This window comes from Ixodes scapularis, unplaced genomic scaffold (assembly GCF_016920785.2).
Source record: "Ixodes scapularis isolate PalLabHiFi unplaced genomic scaffold, ASM1692078v2 PGA_scaffold4__175_contigs__length_147842914, whole genome shotgun sequence".
Taxonomy (NCBI): domain Eukaryota; kingdom Metazoa; phylum Arthropoda; class Arachnida; order Ixodida; family Ixodidae; genus Ixodes; species Ixodes scapularis.
In genome coordinates this window covers 30,282,702-30,296,521 of record NW_024609879.1, presented here as the reverse complement: position 1 = coordinate 30,296,521, position 13,820 = coordinate 30,282,702, and the positions used below count along the sequence as shown (strand labels likewise).

At 47.3% G+C, this 13,820-nt stretch overlaps 1 pseudogene; it reads right to left on the bottom strand.

Moving 5' to 3' along the window:
- Positions 1 to 13,820, bottom strand: part of LOC115332078 — a 66,033-nt pseudogene that overhangs the window by 17,768 nt on the left and 34,445 nt on the right.

The following is a 13,820-nucleotide window of genomic DNA, read 5'->3' as shown; positions in this document are numbered from 1 at the left end:
TTTCTGCACAGTGAAACTTAACTGAAAACCCAAACAACTCTATTTTGGCAAATATTCCACGCAACCAAAAACTCGGATAAAAGCGCGCTTTTCCGTTCATTCAGCGTCCAGTGAATCGGTAGCGCCATCTGTAAATAAGGCAAAGAAACATGGCCGTCGTTCGGTGACTCCCCGACAGCTGCCGCTCCGCCGTTGAAAAAATCAGTTATCATTTTTTTATTTTCTTTGTAGTCGGAGTTCCGACTTGAATTTTTAGCACAACAATGTGACCAGTTAAAGACATGTTTGAGGAAAGTTGCAACAAGATCCGTCCAGTTCTTGATTTTTGCGAGCCATTTTAGCGTGTAAATTTTCTTTTGTGACACCCTGTATATATTTTTAGGCACAATGCAATATGTTTTAAACGGCTTGAATTGCTAAGGTGTAGACACCAATATAATTTACAATTACAATGGTTATCGGAGTTTTCCTGCGCTTTTTAATCTACAAAGGAAAGGAACAACCTGGCAACCATGAAATTATGCCAGTGTTTTAATGCATTTTCCGTGTACGTACAAGCAACGCTGCCATTGTTTTGATAGCTCTTCGTTTTTGCGCACGAAAATCTGGTTTGCGTAGCTGCAGTCGGAAGAAAGTGAGCTCGCGGTGCATTTGTTATCGGCTGTCGTCCTTCGCCAAGTTGTTGACACCATTCGTAGACTCTTGAAAACGATAGCCTCAGTTCCCGATAGTAGGCGATTAATATTCCCAAATTGAAGGTTGTAATTCTTAAACATTCCGGACGCCGAATGTTTAAGAATTACATTAAGACCCTCTGCAACTAAGTTTAATCGTGCTACATTTGTTCAGTGATATTGTTACGGCAAAAGGCCAGGGTCGGTTTTGAAATTCCTGTTGTTTGTAATTAATTTTTAATATCTTAGATTTATTGAGGTCGCATCGGCTGCCCACTGATCCACCTATACTAATATAGTAGAGACTGCACTTAGACTATGAGCCACTGCATAACCTTAATGAAAAAAAAAAAGAATATTTGTATCTTCATTTTTTTATTTTATTTATATTGTATTACTGTTAGCCCGAGGGACGATACAGCGTGGAGTTAAAAGAATCACTTGTGGCCGATGTGTTGGCCGGTACACACACACGCACACGGACACACTAAATTCACGTGTTCAGAGCTGTTAAAGCATCTTGAAACTGGAGTTGCACCCCTTTAGTGTACGCAGTACTGTCACATGTTATACATATACAAATTGAGAACAATTTAGTACACGTGAAAGCAACCGGTTAAAAAAATCACATAAAACAACAAAAATCACTATTAATATAAAAGTGAGGACTCACATTTAAAACCACTCAATAAGTCTGTAGTTACTATATCATTGTAGAGGCAGTTTTATTCCTTTATGGTTTTGAGAAAAATGAATATTTCAAAGTATTTACAGACCGACACGCGGTGCGGCTCTCTCTACCAACACGGCCGGAGGGCTGCGCATGCGCAGAAGCTATGTGGGCAGAAGCGGCCAGGCTCTTCGTGTTTTAGCCATTGCGTTGTGTGGGGTGCGCACGTAGTGGACATTGTAGAGACGATTCTAGCTTTATTTGCGCGTTGTATTTCCTGGCAACGTATGTCGTGTGTTATGCCCGACTACTTGAGCTCGCTACCCAAGCCTCCTCGCAGGTGGTATCGGGACAAACTGTGCGGGGACGGCGTTGCCTTCGACGATTCGTACGCCGTAAACAGGGCATGCTGGAGTTACGATCTGAAGATGTTGCCAACGACGTCGGTGGCTCACATTGTTATTTATTAAGTTTTCTTGCCAAGCCAGTTCACGGCTGACACGGCGCAGGAGTACATGTCTTTCGAGTCCTACGATTACTTTGAGTCGGTTTCTGCGCTGCCGGCGAGATCAGCAGGCTGTGGGTCTGCGGAAGTGTATTTACTAATTAATTAAATACAGACAGCGTCCTTGCAGTCAATGTATGATAATTTTCTTGCCCCCTGGACCGCAAGCCACGACAAACGGTAACACTGTGTCCGCACTGGGCGCTCGGGGAAGCACACACTGCTTCCCATATTCGCTAAAGAAACACACCAAAAAAACAACAAAAAAAAAAACAACAACACGCCATGAAGTTACAGCAGAACCTATTTCGGGGGTCCCTATGTATGTGGCCAGAGACAAAGAAGCACATTTCCACTAGAATGTGACGAGGCGTTCGGACGGTAGATGCCATAGCATGCGTGACCGCGCCCGAACGTGGCTGCTGCGAAAACGGGAACGCGTAAGCCTCGAAGGGCTCCTGGCAATGACAATGGATCAGGACAAACAGTCACAGCTGAAGACCGAATGTTACTGCCCTCGCGGGGAGCGCAGTATGCGCCTAAGATGACCGAGGCCCCTCATGGGGAAAGCGACTTTATTGTCGACAGCCAGTGGCCACATACTCAAGAATATGGGTTGTAGTAGTAGTTACACACTTTGTCTCATATGTAACACCGCGAAAGCAACAATTCGACATCCAGTAATTTACGTCTTAATAGTCGGTAAACTGGAGGTTTACCGACTATTAAAACTAGTGGTTCATTAGTCGAGTTGCACTACTTATTACAATAGGTAGTGTAAGCATTAAATACTACAGGAAAGGATTTAAGTTTCTGCTGGCTTTGCTGCGAAACATCAGTGTTTTTTTTCAGTAGTCTTTGATGCTCACATTATCTATTTAGTAAGTGATGTCACAGAGCTATCAAGCCATTCGTAAAAGTTGATGTCGCATGTTCGACGTGGGTTGCCCGTATATTGAAATGCAGTTTCGGGGTTTCTACGTATTGGACAAGGCGTGTAAGCATGACACCCCTTATTTCTGAGAGTGCAAGACAGAGCTCGGACGAATCAGTTGACGGAAGAACGGTTATATGTTTGCTCTAGCATATGACAAATTTTAAATATCATCTCGTAGTTTTCTCACTTTGTGAGGGCAGGGGTGGACGCTAAATATTTAAAGTGTAAGCGTGGAATTTCAGCTCGGAGGTGAAAGAAGAGGAAAAGCAGCGCCAGAAAAAGAAAATGGGTAAGCGTGCTAAAAGGTTTTTTCTGATGCATAATGCACGCTCATTTCAGTGATCTCACCGTCACCCACAATGAAAATAATGAAATGAAATTTTTATCCCCAGAAATTTACTCTGGCGGGCCTCCAGACAAAAAGGTATACCTTACGGTAACTTAATTGGGACTTGAAGCTAAACAAGCATAGCGATCTGGGAGAAAATTGTGATGCGTTGAACAGCCTCGTTATACAGCATTTAGAGTTTCTCTTACCAACATGTACTTCAGTAACAATAAACAGAGGAAACATATGAGAGCGCTGGAACGTTCGGCAGCTAGCATATGTCATACAGAGACATCCGCCTTAGATAAAACATATACAATTCAGTTTTAGTGAAAGAATATATATCTATGTTTTCTATCTAGATAGTACCTGTTGATTAGAGAAGGCAACATATGGCGAAGGAATTATAAAGCATGATTTGCGCGGAAATGAGGAACCTACCATATTTCAAAGTGGCGCATACTGAACGAGATTTCCTTCTTATTTAAGTCCGATGTGTGCCAAAGTCAACAAGCTAGAGAAAAAGCGCCTTTGAAGTAGCAACAGGGTTGACGTGCCTTGCCTTTTTAATGCTTCTGAAATTCGTTCTCGCTTTATCCTGAAGGTAAAACAGGTGAATTCTGTTTTCGATGCACGTACTTACAAGTGCCCCCATTCGTGAGCAAGAACGGTGACCATGCTATATGTATGAGGCATGTCTTCTGTTTCGGCAACACGGCTATTTTCGCACAGTTTTCCGAGGTTAGAAGCACCTGCGGGGAATATATATATAAAAGATTGAGTACAAAGCACAAACGTTTCTATACCTTATTTATTTATTATCACATACACCTATTGCGCCGTTCGTAATTCTGAAGGGGGTATATGAGTGCCAAGATAAAAATGCACACACAAAACCACCAAAATCTATTTTAGTTGTACAATGTAGCTCCGTGATAATTTATCGGGAAAAAAAAAATCACAATCGGCAAAACCTATCATTTTTGTAGTATAGAGTGGTTCAAGTCACAAGGCACAATCTAAATGGAACCGCAAAAATTGACACCTGCACGTAGCCATCTAAACTTTTCGTCAAAGGTGTATTTCAAAGGTCGGCTTTTTCTTGTAAAATTACAAAGCGTAGCTCCCTTTTAGTAAAAAAATAGGGCCAAGAAACTTGCCAGGGTCTACGGCGGGCGGCGACCCAGACGACCAAGTCCATTACCGGGGTGTATTTGGCGTTCGTATTGATAGATGGCGTCAGGAGCAGCGTCTGAAAGTGCAGCTGACCAGCGAAAGATGGCAGACGACACGCAGACGAAATTCGTTGGCAGCAAAAGCACGGCGTTATGCAGACGCGTTTTTTTACTTTTAGTTTTGGTTTTATTGTTCGCATTTATTTTTTAACCGAAGGTACATTTCAAGAAGATTATATTCATTTTAATAAACCACGGTGCTCGTGAGCGGTCGCGGTAAGGAGGTAGTGCCATCTATCAATACGAACGCCAAACACACCCCTCTACTGGGCCCCTGTCGTCTGCGTTGCTGCCCGCCGTAGACCCTGGTAAGTTTCTTGGCCTTATTTTTTACAGAAAGAGAGCAACATTTTGTAATTTTACGAGAAAAAACAAATTTGTGAATTACACCTTTGACGAAAAGTGTAAATTGCTACGTGATTTTTACGGTCCATTTTAGATCGAGCCTGGTGACTTAATTGGACCACCTTATCTGTGAGCATGTTGGTGGCTTTTCGAACAGTTAGAAAGGGGAGACACTTAGGTGACGAAACAGAGAGGAAAATCTTACACCTTAATCTATATTTAATTTGGCTTCAAGCATTGTGCCCTATCGCTGCGTGGGAAGACTTAAAATGAAAGGCGCTTCTGGAAAGGGGGGGGGGGGGGCGAGAGAATTGCGAGGAAACCTCAAAGAGGAGGGGAGACGGGAGCAGACGGGAATTAAGGGATTACGTGAAGAAGAAGGGTATCGTTGACTCGTCCTGTTCTTCAACGCTCAACCCCCATCGTTGGCCTAAAGAAGGCCAACTTCTTTTGTAGCAACAAGATGTATAGAGTACTTGTGTTCCGCGGGCTCGTCGCGATCCGAAATATCTTTGAAAACATTTTAGAAATGCGTCGACGTCTACTTCTCATTACATGTCATGTTTTCATCACTTTCGTTAAACGCGTGACGTCACATTTCACGTTAGCGTTGTGTGTGGTTTAAAATTACCGTGCGAGGCCATGCGGCTGTGACGTCACGGCCCCATCGGCCAATCAGGAGGTTCTCGTCGCGCCACCGACGGCGGGTTTTCTGCAACACGAGCTCCTGAATGCTATCGAGTTAAAATAATATTTCCTTATATCACAGGGCCACAGACGGCTCACCGATACCCACATTAGCGCACCCTGTTTTGATGACAAATGATTTTGTGAATTTCCTTAGTGGTTCTTGCGCTATGCCGTCTCAGGATGGTTGTGTTCGACAACAAGGGCGTGCACGAACATTGATCGCAATGCACTGCCAAATGCCCAGACGGCGTCTGTCTGATATCTGCTGTGTGTTCTATAGCACGGTAGCTTTTTTGTTCGTGTTCATTAGCTCACCGCCTCGGTCAAAGGGCATATATTTATAATTCTTTATATTTAAGTTTTGTTTTCAACTATGACACCAGCTCTTTAGCACTTATATGACGAACGAGAATCTTAAAAACCTAAAAAAAAAAACATGAGTTTTTTTTTTTTTTTTTTTAAAAAAAAGAGACTGTTGAAAGAAATGCAGAACTATCTGTATAAGTCTCTACGCACCCAAGACTCTGTTATCAAGTGTGCCGTCCTCAAGACTTGCGAGGTCATGCCTGAAACAAAGGTAAGACGGCAATAGAAATGCAGTTTAGCATTATAAATTAACATTTAAATCACCCGCTCAGCTTCACCAGGTTTTCTGCATAAGCGGAGGAATAGTTAATCCCTGTTTCTACACTCACTGACTGTCTAAAAAACACAGTGCTTCGCGAGTTCTTTGAATATAACTGTCACTTCGTGGCCAGTAGGTTTGTTGAATAAACCAATAACAAACCCGAAGAACGAAACTCGAAGCATCAGGCGTCAACATTACGAGCATTATCCTGCCTTCTGCTGTCAGGGAAAACAAAAACAGAGATAAGCAGCAAGCACTTTTCTGTTTCCAAAGCAAACGAAAGCTAAAAAAAAAAAGAATATTCACAGTTCATTATATAGTTAACACAAAACGTCCCTGCGGGTGGAAGTAGAGGGAACCTTTTTAATATGTTTTATATTCCTTTATTTATTTATTTTTTGTTGAATCCCCCAACAAAATGGCAACAACACTGATTCAAACAAGCCTCTTCAAACTGGTTACTTCACTAGTTTGGTGTTTTAAAACGCATCAATATACCTCAATAGATAGCTTAAGAATAAAGGGCCTCAAAAACAGGGGACCCCAAAGAAATAGGAGCTCACCACTGCGCGTGCGCCGAACACAATCTCTGTTTCAGGTTGGGGCTGGCGCTTGTTCCTAACGCAAAATTTGCGAAATAGCGTGGGGCCCCTATTCGCTTGGGGCCAAGTTGCATCAGCAAACATGGCGGCGCCTTTCCGCTTGCTTCGGACAAAATTCCTCATTGTCGCTGCAGTAATAGCCACTTTCATTGCCAGTTTATCGTGCAGCCGGCTTTCACTTCGCTTTTTTTCGCTCAAGTCACAAAGACTGAGCGGTGGGCTCACCCCATTTTAAAAATTGCCGTTGCTTATGGCCGTTCCTAAGCCTGAAGAGACGCGGTAACCGTTGACCTTTGTAGCGTATCGCTACTCCATGGCTCTGAGTAGATTTCGTTTGTGACACCTTACCTATAGCTTAAAAACAAGGCATCAAAATCGCTGCAGCTCAGATTTAAAGAAAGCAGCTGCCCGCACAGTATATGCTCGCTCGCGTTCATCTCAGTTTCGGTACAGTTGAAGGTCCGAATCTTCGGCGACAGACGGTCAATGCGTACACAAATGGCCAAAAAATCCGAGTACGAGCGCCAAATTAGAGCGCTACGGATTGGATCATTTTGGCTGAATACATAAAATAACATTTATGCTGCTTTTAGATTGTATTTTGTTTTATCCGGCTTGATTGGGATTTACCTTAATTAGTACTTATAAAAAAAAATAATTGTAAGCGCATACGTTTTACGTTTCTTTTATATTTTACTTTTTTGATTATTACGCTTGTTAGCCGCAATGGCGCTGCAAGCGGGAAGCGTAAGCGGGCCGTGCTGCGTTGCGAAACATTTAGTATATATACATATAAGCAGTCCACTCCATATCTTCTTAAGTTCGTGTCCCCCAATTTTAAACTCTCAATTAACAGCACAGCCAGTGTAACAGGTTTTCCGGGCCAATCAAGGAGTGATAAAACAGCAAGCTCTCGGCGTTCGCCTGTTTTATATCTATAGCATTACGGAGCCCGTGTCACAGAAAAGCCAGCGTCCGTGGCGTGGCTGGAAAATACTGATTGGTCGATGGGGTCATCACGCCAAAGCCACATGATTTTGCGTGATACTTTCAAACAACCCACAAAGCTCACGTGAAACATGACGTCCCGCTTCGAATGAAAGCGATTAAAACGTGACATATAAGGCGAATGAAATTTCGCAGCTTGCCTCAAACGATTTCACTTTATGAAGTAATTCATTAGTTTTAAAGAAAATATTTGTGCACCTTTAGGTCGGTTTCGAACCCGTGACCTTTCGTTTCCGAACCAGAGACGTTATACTGGCGAGGCCACGCAGGATACACTTGCCCGGCTTGGAAACGAGTGGCAGCTTATATGTTTATAGGCGCGCCTGTTTAGCCGACGTGAGGCGAAAGCAGCAACGGGACAATCCCGAGATGCGAGAGCGTCTCCAGATCTCGGAGCACACTCGCCTTTCCGAGCATGGCATGCGAATGAGAAGGCAATACGAACGGTGCCCAATGACGATATCACGTGCCACTCTTAAACGTGCAACTTAAGAGTCCTCCAAGTGTTATGTTCGAGCTGTCATCGTGTAAACTAATAATTTGCGGTTAACGCAGCAAGATCTCGAGGTTTCAGTATATTTGTTCGCCTTTGCGTGTATTGACCGCGCACTGACGTGTGATGAAAAGTCTAGGGTAATACAGGCTGGCCTGAGACAACGAACAATCTTATTAATATATGAAATTTACTTTTACGTCTGATTAGAAATAAGAGCGATCATAAATTCTTAACTGAACATTGTATTTGGAATGCCATTTACTATTTACCGGGTGACTGAGGCAGTAGACTAGATCGCAAGCATTCTAAACTGCTGTCTACATCCATGTCTGAACGACATGGAAAGACGTATATAATACATGCATAATGAGTGTCTAGAAATTACGGCGTAAAATATGGGGCGAAAACATTATCTGGATTATTTGGTCACAGGAAACAAAAAGGCGTTCTTGGGAAGGCTGGCGTATTTCGTAATTGAAAATTAGAGTTCTTAATATAACTTACGAACCTAAGGCACATATTGTTTTCTAACAATATATATCTTCTCTTATGATTTATGTTGTGGCTAATCAGTTTATATTACACTTTTCTTTTTAAAAAGTAAATGAAATAGTGCAAAGAGCTTGATTGTTCTTACGATGTAACCAAAGTGACAAGGTCTGCGATAACCTTGATACTTCCCCGGTTGACTGCGTCCGCCAAATTAACCAACGTTTCTCCAGCCAGCATGTATCTTTTTATATAGCCGGGCGGCTTCAAGTCATGTTGAGCCGCTACTGATCTCGTAATGTTGTCGTTCTTGAAAAAAAAAATAGAAAGTTAAATCACACGCGGTTCACTACCGCACATCAAACAATGTTTACTTCATAGAAACTCATAAAAACTACATACCCCTGTTATCTCAAGAACAGCAACCAGAACAAATTGAACTTTCGGATCCGAAGTGACGTCATATCGCATGTTGACCTTGACAGAGTGCGTGGTAAAAATCAGAACGTGTTTTCTATCAGCGTATTCACAACTCGCAAATAGGCGACCCTACCCAGCGGAAGAGACGCGAACGAGAGAAGCGAAAAGCAACTACCTATGAATGTGTGCAGCAAAAGCTGCGGGGGCCTAGCGGCCGCGACACGACAAACGAATGGGGGGATTACGCGCACGTCATTTGAGTTGCGAATAACACTGCCCATCTCAAATTTATTTGAGCACTACGAAAAAATGATATATAAAGTTTGTTGTATAAATATAGTTATTTACTACAATAATATGAAACAAACCGCTAAAATAAAAATAAACCACAACTTTATAGAATACCAAGTAAACAGACAAGAAACCAGGTTTTAGTCAAACACGTATAAACCAGTAATTATACAAAAAAATATATTGTATGACTCTCAACACGGTTTTGTATATTTGTTTTTTTATTTGTTTTGTCCAGTTAGAAATGTGTGTTCCCACATTATTACTATGTATTGCTATACGTTGCCCAACGAAGCGAGAGCGCTGAAAATGTTATATGTATAACAATATCCATCCACGCTTTTTCTCTACAGTGACAAGATGAGGACTGTAGGAAGCCTCTTTCCAGTGTCCGGACTCCACCATTTCATCGCTGCCCCCTGCCGAGTGTTTGAATGGGCCCGCGCGCAGGAAGCTCACAAGATATAGAAGCCTTAAGCTAAAAGCTTGCGCTGGAAGTGGGACAACTGAAGAACCCGCTATGGTTCTCATATGTTATTGAATGTCAAATTAACTGTCGTTTCTGGTTATTTAAAGTGACTTCAATATTTCACGGAACTTGTTAATGCAAGTGTTTTTTTTTAAACATGTTCTAAACAATAGTCACTGCCGGCTTATCAGACGCAGGTTCCCATCTATAATAATCATGTATCTTGATAGATGATTCCCTTTTCGCTGTTCTTTTTGTCTGATGCCTCCATTTTATTGACTGAAGAGCGTTTAATATATGTTTCGGATTCAGCATGCCTAGCACTTCTCAAGGTACTAGTAACCAGAGGTCGGCATTTTAGGTCGCACTCTCTCACGCTCATCCTCACAGCCACACTCTCGTAAGCCGCTCACTCACCCTCACCCTCACAACCACTCTTACCTTTTGCCCCTCACTAATCCTCGCCCTTATTCTCACAGTCACACTCACCTTCAGCGCTTCATTCACCCTCACTGAACCTCTCAGCCCTCACGCACTCATCGCCGTTACGCACCTCACGCACTCACCGCCCTCACGCGCTCATGGCCCTCACGCCCCTCACCGCCCTCACGGCCTTCACGCACTCACGGTCCTCACGCCACTCACCGCCCTCACGCTCCTCGCTCACTCATGGCCCTCACGCACTCATGGCCCTCGTGCCACTCACCGCCCTCACGCCACTCACGCACTCACTGCCCTCACGGCCCTCACGCACTCATAGCCCTCAATCCCCTCAGGCACTCACCGCCCTCACGGCCCTCACGCACTCAGAGCCCTCAATCACCCCAGGCACTCACCGCCCTCACGGCTCTCACGCACGCAATTTCGCCCAGAAACTTGACATCGCAACACCAGCAAAACGGGCCACCTGGGTGCACGCGCAGAAATCAATTGCTGCAGTTTGCCATCATCAGCATGAAATTTTATTTTCCTTGCACTATTTAGACACACAATTGCGCGATATAAACGTAATTTTATGCATTTAAATCTTGTTGAGAATACTAATGCATCTTTCTGAAAAAGTTTATTTCCAAAAACGATCAATTTCAAACCAGAATCAAGTCTTCTGTTGTCGTTATCACCGGCACGATGTATCACATGAAGGGAGAGAGAGACAGAGTTGACGTGCCAGAAGTAGGGGACGTTGTTCTAATGGGGATGCTGAACTGCTTTCGACGAAAGAAAGTAGAGAAAAGAAAAAGGGGAACAAAGGAAGGGGGGAAGAAAAATAGAGAAAAATAAAATAAAGATGTTAACGCGCTAAGAGTTAATGCCGAGTTATTTCACAGGTGGTTTAAGACACCGGATTCGTCGAGGAAGTTGAGTAGGAGGTGTTGTAATATTTGGCGGCGACGGGCTGCTGAACCACTTGGATAGATGATGGCCTGCTCGTCTGGATCAAGGAGTCCAATTCTGGCGAGCTCAGTGACAAACCGGTGACATGGATCACTATATTCTTCGCGTCATTGATTGGATGCAGCCGCTTCAAACGTCTTCGAATTGCTCCGAGTTGCTCGCTTGTTTCGAGCCGGGCCCGATCTCAGCAATTCGTGTCGATCTAGGGAAAGCCAGGGAACAACCCGCCAGCAACACCAAATTGCTGAGAAAGTTGCTCCGTCTGAAGGGGGCCTCACGCACTCACGGCCCTCACGCCCCTTACGCACTCATGGCCCTCACACCCCTCACGCACTCACTACCCTAAAGGCCCTCACGCACTTATGGCTCTCACGCCACTCAGCGCCCTCACGCCCCTCGCGCACTCATGACCCTCACGCACTCACCACCATCACGGCCCTCACGCACTCACAGCCCTCACGCCACTCACCGCCCTCACGCCCCTCGCGCACTCATGGCCCTCACACCCATCACGCACTCACCACCCTCACGGCCCTCACGCGCTCACAGTCCTCCCAGCCCTCACGCCCCTCGCGCACTCATGGCCCTCACTCCCCTCACGCAATCACCCCCCTCACGGCCCTCACGTACTCACAGCCCTCACGCCACTCACCGCCCTCACGCCCCTCGCGCACTCATGGCCCTCACACCCACCACGCACTCACCACCCTCACGGCCCTCACGCACTCACAGTCCTCACAGCCCTCACGCCACTCACCGTTCTCGCGCCCCTTGCGCACTATTGGCCCTCACACCCCTCACGCACTCACCACCCTCACGGCCCTCACGCACTCACAGTCCTCACAGCCCTCACGCCACTCACCGCCCTCACGCCCCTCGCGCACTCATGGCCATCACATGCCTCACGCTCTCACCATCCTCACGGCCCTCACGCACTCACAGTCCTCACGTCACTCACCGCCCTCACGCCCCTCGCGCACTCATGGCCCTCACACCCCTCACGCAATCACCCCCTCACGGCCCTCACGTACTCACAGCCCACACGCCACTCACCGCCCTCACGCCCCTCGCGCACTCATGGCCCTCACACCCACCACGCACTCACCACCCTCACGGCCCTCACGCACTCACAGTCCTCACAGCCCTCACGCCACTCACCGCTCTCGCGCCCCTTGCGCACTCATGGCCCTCACACCCCTCACGCACTCACCACCCTCACGGCCCTCACGCAATCACAGTCCTCACAGCCCTCACGCCACTCACCGCCCTCACGCCCCTCGCGCACTCATGGCCATCACATGCCTCACGCTCTCACCACCCTCACGGCCCTCACGCACTCACAGTCCTCACAGCCCTCACGTCACTCACCGCCCTCACGCCCCTCGCGCACTCATGGCCCTCACACCCATCACGCACTCACCACCCTCACGGCCCTCACGCACTCACAGTCCTCACAACCCTCACGTCACTCACCGCCCTCACGCCCCTCGCGCACTCATGGCCCTCACACCCCTCACGCACTCACCACCCTCATGGCCATCACGCACTCACAGTCCTCACAGCCCTCACGCCACTCACCGCCCTCACGCCCCTCGCGCACGCATGGCCATCACACCTATCACGCACTCACCACCCTCACGGCCCTCACGCACTCACTGTCCTGAGAGCCCTCACGCCACTCATCGCCCTCACGCCCCTCGCGCACTCATAGCCCTCACCCATCACGCACTCACCACCCTCACGGTCCTCACGCACTCACAGTCATCACAGCCCTCACGCCACTCACCGCCCTCACGCCCCTCGCGCACTCATGGCCATCACACCCAACGCGCACTCACCACTCTCACGGCCGTCATAAACTCACAGTACTCACAGCCCTCACGCCACTCACCGCCCTCACGCCCCTCGCGCACTCATGGCCATCACGCACTCACGGCCCTCACGGCCCTCACGCACTCACAGTCCTCGCAGCCTTCACGCCACTCACCGCCCTCACACCCCTCGCGCACTCATGGCCATCACACCCATCACGCACTCACAACCCTCACGGCCCTCACGCACTTTGTCCTCACAGCCCTCACGCCCTTGCGCACTCATGTCCCTCACACCCTTCACGAACTTACCACCCTCACGGCCCTCACAGTCCTCACAGCCCTCACGCCACTCACCGCCCTCACGCCCTTCGCGCACTCATGGCCATCACACCTATCACGCACTCACCACCCTCACGGCCCTCACGCACTCACAGTCCTCAGAATCCTCACGCCACTCACCGCCCTCACGCCCCTCGCGCACTCATGGCCCTCACACCCATCACGCACTCACCACCCTTACGGCCCTCACGCACTCACAGTCCTCACAGCCGTCACGCCACTCACCGCCCTCACGCCCCTCGCGCACTCATTGCCATCACACCCATCACGCACTCACCACCGTCACGGCCCTCATACACTCACAGTCCTCACAGCCCTCATGCCACTCACCGCCCTCACGCCCCTCGCGCACTCATGGCCATCACGCACTCACCACCCTCACGGCCCTCACGCACTCACAGTCCCCCCGCAGGGGGCACGTGTGAAAGCAGGTGTTTGGAGAGTGGCGTCTCCACGGACCCCGAGCCCCGCAGGGGCGCCTGCAC